Here is a 6,000-nt window from a genome sequence, read left to right on the forward strand (position 1 = left end):
TAGAAGTTGATTGGCAGTTACATGTTCCATACAGGCCTCAGGCCAGTGGGCAAGTAGAAAAGATGAACCATCTGATCAAACAACATTTTAGTAAAATTTGTCAGGAAGCGAATTTGTATTGGTACCAAGCCTTACCACTGGCTCTATTAAGAATTCAAACTAAATCTCAGTCGAAAGGAAAGAGACTAGGCCATGTAAAATTTTATATAGAAGACTACATCAGCTCTAGTTTAAAGGAGAAAGTCTTCTGCAAGTGGGAGAAAGGCTATATCCAACAGTTTCTGATCAATCTGGGAAAACAATTAGGAGAAATAAATAAGAGAATATTAGGGACAAGTGCAAGAGGCTTGGATTATCCGATTCACCCTTTTAGATCCGGAGAAAGGGTTTATGTTAAGAATTTTTCAGGAGATTCTCTAGAGGAGAAGTGGAGCGGACCGTACCAGATATTATTGACTACCTTTACAGCAGTGAAGATAAAGGAACAACCTGCTTGGATACATTTTTCAAGAATAAAGAAAGCACCAGAACCAGAGAAGACATGGCAGATTGAACCTTCAGGACTCTTATATATGAAATTGCATCGGTCCATAATTAGGACTTATATGATAACTGGCGTACAAACTTGGGACTAAAACTTATACCTGAAATTAAAGGAGAATGTTACTAAGGTTTTTAATTGTAGTGACTGTTGGGTGTGTGCACAGTTGCCTTAATCAGGATAAAATCCGGATCTACCATTAACTGACGTTCCTATTCCCAACACTATCTCGTGGACTAATTTGTGGCGTGAACACTAGCAACCTATATCCAAGTGAAAGGTTAAGATTTGGGATAGTTAATCCTAATCCAAGTAAAGGATATTATACCTGTATACAAAGATGCATTACACCAGGAACCAGAGTATGAGGTTGTTTGTTTAAATGCCACAGGTGGTTAAGTCACTATTCAAATTGCAATCACACTATTAATATAGATAATATCATGGTTCAGTGGTGGTCCATTCCTGAAGGGAAAGGATGGTATTGGCTATGTGGAGAAAATGCTTATAAGACCCTACCCCCCCAACTGGAAGGGGGCATGCACCTTAGGTGCTGTGATTCCCAGTCTTACTATTATTGGCATATATCCTTCTGGAACCTGGGTTAGAAGTTTTGCTAAACTGATTAAGCGAGGGTTTAACCCTGTTGCTGAATGGAACACCACATTTCATAGTTTTGTGATATAGCTAATTCCATCTTTGGGAGTAAGTGAATTAGAGAAGGCAATCGTAAATATCTCAGAAACTACAGAGGAAATAGAAAGTAAAACCATTGATATAATCCAAGCGGAACAAGAAGAGATAACTAGCCTGTCTAAAGTGGTATTACAAAACCGAATGGCTCTATACATGTTATTGGCTTCACAAGGAGGAGTTTGTTCCATAATGAAAGTTGCTGTTCCTACATAGATCAAAGTGGCAGAATTGAAACAGATCTGGAGGAAATTTGGAAACAAACGAAAATATTTCATGAAATGGCCAAGGATGATACCTCCTGGGGGTTTGAAGAAATATTGAAACAGTTAACTTCATGGTTTCTTAATCTCTCCTGGTTGAGGCAACTGGTTGCAGGAATAGTAATATTAATTATTTTGATATTGATTACTTGTGATACTATACAATGTTCCTTCTAGTATTGTAAATGATTTATGATGAATTATGAAGATTGGAAAAGAAATCAAGCATTAAGTAGAAACAAGAAATCATTTTGAAAAGACTCTAGATGGTAATGGTAGTATATAAAATGTTGCAAAAGAATTTGCAAAAGGACAGAAAATGCGGGATTTGAGACAAGGAGGCACAAAATGTAATCAGTTCTAAGTAACCTTTAGTTTGATGGCTTTGTAATGGAAATAACTGAGGTACTTGAAAAGTAGATGACATAGTTTTAGGTCCTTAGTACAAAAAGTGTAAGAAAAAACAGAATAGAAAAACAGGACCTGGGGATGGGGAGTATCTGGGACTAGCAGATGTCCTGTATGAGCACAGTTTAAACTAACTGATGGGTAGAAGGACAGGTTGATTGCTATGTTTGTGGTACTAATGAGCCCATTAAGCTGTCTAAACATCTACTAGGGAGTATCAGGGACTAGCAGATGTCCAGGATGGAAGTAGTTAAACTAACTGATAAGTAGAAGGACAGGATTATTGCTATGTCTGTAATGTTAATTAAGATGGTGCTTCAAAGACTGACAGAAATTAGGAAGATTGTTGGGAGAAGTAAAAGACTCTCAAAAGACCACCACCACATTTTTGTGTGCATGCGGGAAAACTTTCTGAAAAATTATGTAAATAATGTGTAGCCTCATGAATATGTATGTATGCCCAGGGACTATATAAGGATAGCCTGTACAGCAATACCGTGATACACGTTAGGAGGAGCTATCGAATACCTGCTTGTCAACTAGAAAACTTTGTTGGCAAGTTTGTTCCTGGAGCTTTTCTCCAGGCCCTATCTGCCTACAAACAGGTAGAAAAGAAAAAGCTAGGTCATGCACTATAACCACGGCTGTGACGGTTGCCTTGAAACTGGTGGAGGGGGAATGTCAGGCGAAGGTGGGGGAGTGGGCTCTTCTTCTGTGGATCCGGATCGGTGTGCCTGCTATGAGGAGTTTGGATGCTGGAAGTGAGACTGCCCTGGGGGGAGGGCTCCAGTGACTGGCCTGGAACTAGACTGACAGCGACTGGGGGAGTCTTCCCTAGTGGACCCAGTGGTTCTAATGAAGGCTAGGGGACAAAGAGAAGGGAAGCAGAATTTTTAGTTGACACAGGGTGTGATGTATTCAGTGTTGAACAAAGCTTTAATGCCTGTAGGCCATGACTCTATTATGATGAAAGGGACAACTGGGCAAAGTGACAAGGCATATTTTTGTAAACCACGGAAATATCAATTGGGAAAGCAATGGGGCATTCATAAGTTTTTGTATATGCCTAACTCCCCAAAAGCTCTTTTGGGGAAAAGTTTGTTAGAACACTTGGGAGCGACCAATACTTTCAGAAGAGGCGAGATCACTTTAAACGTAGACGACCAACAGTATACAGAGATGTTAAGCTCAGTGTTGGTTACTAACCGTGACAAGGAAGAAGTCAGGGAAAACATACTGGATCTGGTATTCTCAGGAGTATGGGCCACTAATGTGCCGGGAAGAGCAAAAACGCACCTCCTATCCAAATGAAACTTAAGGAAGGGAAAGAGGCAGTGAGGGTCAAAGAGTATCCCTTGAAAAAGGAAGATAAGGAAGAAATTAGACTGGCGATTGAGAACTTTCTGCAACTAGGGTTATTAAGAGAATGCCAATCTGATTTTACTACTCCTGTTTTGCCCATCTGTGCTGAGAGGATTATGGAATGTGTCCACTGGAGTGCATGAAGTTCTCACAGATGTGTTCAAGCCCCCTTGTTCTGAGCCAGTACTGGACCATGCTTTACATCCTGGCAGCCAGGTTCAAGATGGGAGCAGCACTGCTCTTTTCTCCCAGCTGCTTGACAGACCGGCCAGAGGTAAGGTCAGCGCTTGCTGCCTGCTATTGCACCACTCGGGCTTGCTTTTACTAGGCTGTGTTTGGGTCGTAAGGGTGGAATCGCAGGGCCAGTGACCAGAGGGTTGAGCCGGTGTCCCCTGGGTCGTCGCCAGCACCACAGCCTGAGTTCTCCTCAGGCTTCGCTTTACACCTTAGCCTGACTAGAAGCCAGAAGCAGTTGGCCAACCTGAAGCCAGGAGATGACTCAAAAGCCCTACCTGCTTTGGGAAAAGTGGCACCCTGCATTCCCTGGGAACCAAGGTTGTGGGGAGACGGTGGGTTGGGGCTGGTGGACGCGAGGACATGGCATCTGCCTGCCTGACACGGCGTGGGCCTCGGTTGCCACCCTGTCAGCATTGAACCTCCGTGCTTTCCCTTCTGCTCAAGGTCCTTCCCTTGCTGCTGCTGTCTGACTGTGCTGGGGTGGCCCCATGCTGGTTTAGGGGTCTCGCAGCTTCTGCCAGCCCTGAGGGCTGTCTAGAAAGCGCGACTAGTCCCTGGGGGTGGCTTGTCAAGTTCTGCCTCCGGCTTGCCCACCCTCATTCTGGGGGCGCCTCACGGCAGGAGGGAGGTGTCGGTTCTGTGGCATGGTCGGACCTGGAGGTTTCTGTGGGAAAAGATGTCCTTGAGGATTCTTCCTGTCAGTACTTGTCTGATGGGTGACTCTGCTTCCAAGATGTTTTGGAGCCCTCTCCTTCCTCGGCTTGCGTGGAAGCTTGTGTCTGTCTGTGCTGCTTTTTCGTGCTTGTGCAGCTCTTTGCTGTGGAGCGAGGTGCTCCAAATGTGTGTGGTGATGCTGTCAGCAGCAGCCTTCCCCCCAGCCTTGCCACGTCTAAGGGCTCGAGTAAAACCTGTGCTGCTTTTGCCACACAGCTCTGCCCTCCCGGGCAGGAGCGCTCTCCTTCCCGGGGCACTCCTGTTCCCTGGGCAGGGGCTGGCGGCAGCGGGGTCTGTCCCGGCACCGGCACCGTCACCCGTGCGCTCGAGGTGCGGGACGGCAGAGGGTCGCGGTGCGTCGCCTGGCAACGGGGGTGTTCGTCAGCGCCGGCCTCTGTGAGGTCAGAACGGGCTCGGCCAATGGCCGTCGAGGAGCGGCCGTCGGCGGTCGGTAAAGAGGCACGGCAGGGCGGGGGGCAGCGTCAGTTGCTGCAGGTACGGTGTCGGGGGTACGGGGGGGCAGCGGTAGGGCTGGAGGGGGCAGAGGCCGGCGGGGAAGGGGCCGCCGCATCCGAGGGAGCAGGAGCAGGAGGCAGGCTGCCCGCTGCCCACTGACTCTCCTACCGCCAGCAGGTCAGACTCGTGTCGTCGGCCACAGCAGCAGCGATGGCTCTGCTCAGCTTGACCCAGCTGCTGGACGCTGCCATCGCGACGCCCAATGTCCACGCCGTGGACTTCGGAGCGCTGCGCAATCTGCTGCAGGCCATAGTGGGGCAGCTGAGCCTGCAGGAGCGCTCCATCCGGGGCTTGGAGCAGCCTGCCGAGCAGGACAGGGCAAGGAGCCCGGCCGCGGGGGCAGCAGGAGCAGCAGGAGGGTGAGCAGCGGCTTGTGAAGGACCCGCTGCAGGACAGCACCAGCGGCTCCGGAGCTGATGTGGCTGCCGACGTGGGGCAGCTGGTGGAGAGGGTGGAAACCGATGAGAGCAGCAGCTCTGAGGTAGGGGCTCTCCCCCAGTCCCCTGCCTGCTCCCCCGTTGAGGAGCCTCCTCCTCCTCCAGGGGTGGCTCTTTGCCCTTGGCAAAGTCAGCTTCAGCGCTCCTGCACAGAGCTCAGCACGGGCAGGCAGGCTGGGTGCAGCCTGCTGCCATGGGCTTGTGTGATGGCTTCCACTGGGGCAGGGTGGGGACCAAGTTCCTGGTGTGCAGGGACCCTCCCTCCCATGGGGCTCATGCCTGCCACCCTCCTCTCCTAGGACAAGTCCTGTCTACCAGGATCTCCTTAAGGAGATCAGCCAGCTGAAGGAGGCGCAGTCCCACATGCAAGGAGAAATCCGCATGATCCAGGAGGCGCTTGGCTTGGTGAGCTGCTGCTGGTGTCCCCAGGAGGGAGCTGGCCTCCTGCTCCCCTAACTCCCTGCATCAGCCCGCATCTATCTCCCTGCGGAGCCTGTCCTCTGGCCTCGGATGTCACCCAGTGTGAAGGGCGCTGGGAGGGAAGAGGGGGAAGGGTGCCCCAAGAGGGAAGCACCGGAGGGAGCTCAGCCCACCCTACCTGGAGCCCCGGGGAGGGCAGAAAATGGGCAGCACTGCCTGCAGCTCAAGCTGCTGCCAGAGGTAACTGTGTGTGTGCAGCCAAGGGGCGCTAAGGCCCTTCTTAACTGAAACAGCCATGAAAGCACCAGGGGTGCTGGGAAGGAGGGTCAAGAACTACTGGTACAGTACAGCAGCAGCCCCCTGGCACAGGGCTACCCAGCGTCCATCTGTCTAGTGCCCAAAGTTAATT

This window comes from Melopsittacus undulatus, chromosome 4, assembly GCF_012275295.1.
Source record: "Melopsittacus undulatus isolate bMelUnd1 chromosome 4, bMelUnd1.mat.Z, whole genome shotgun sequence".
NCBI lineage: Eukaryota > Metazoa > Chordata > Aves > Psittaciformes > Psittaculidae > Melopsittacus > Melopsittacus undulatus.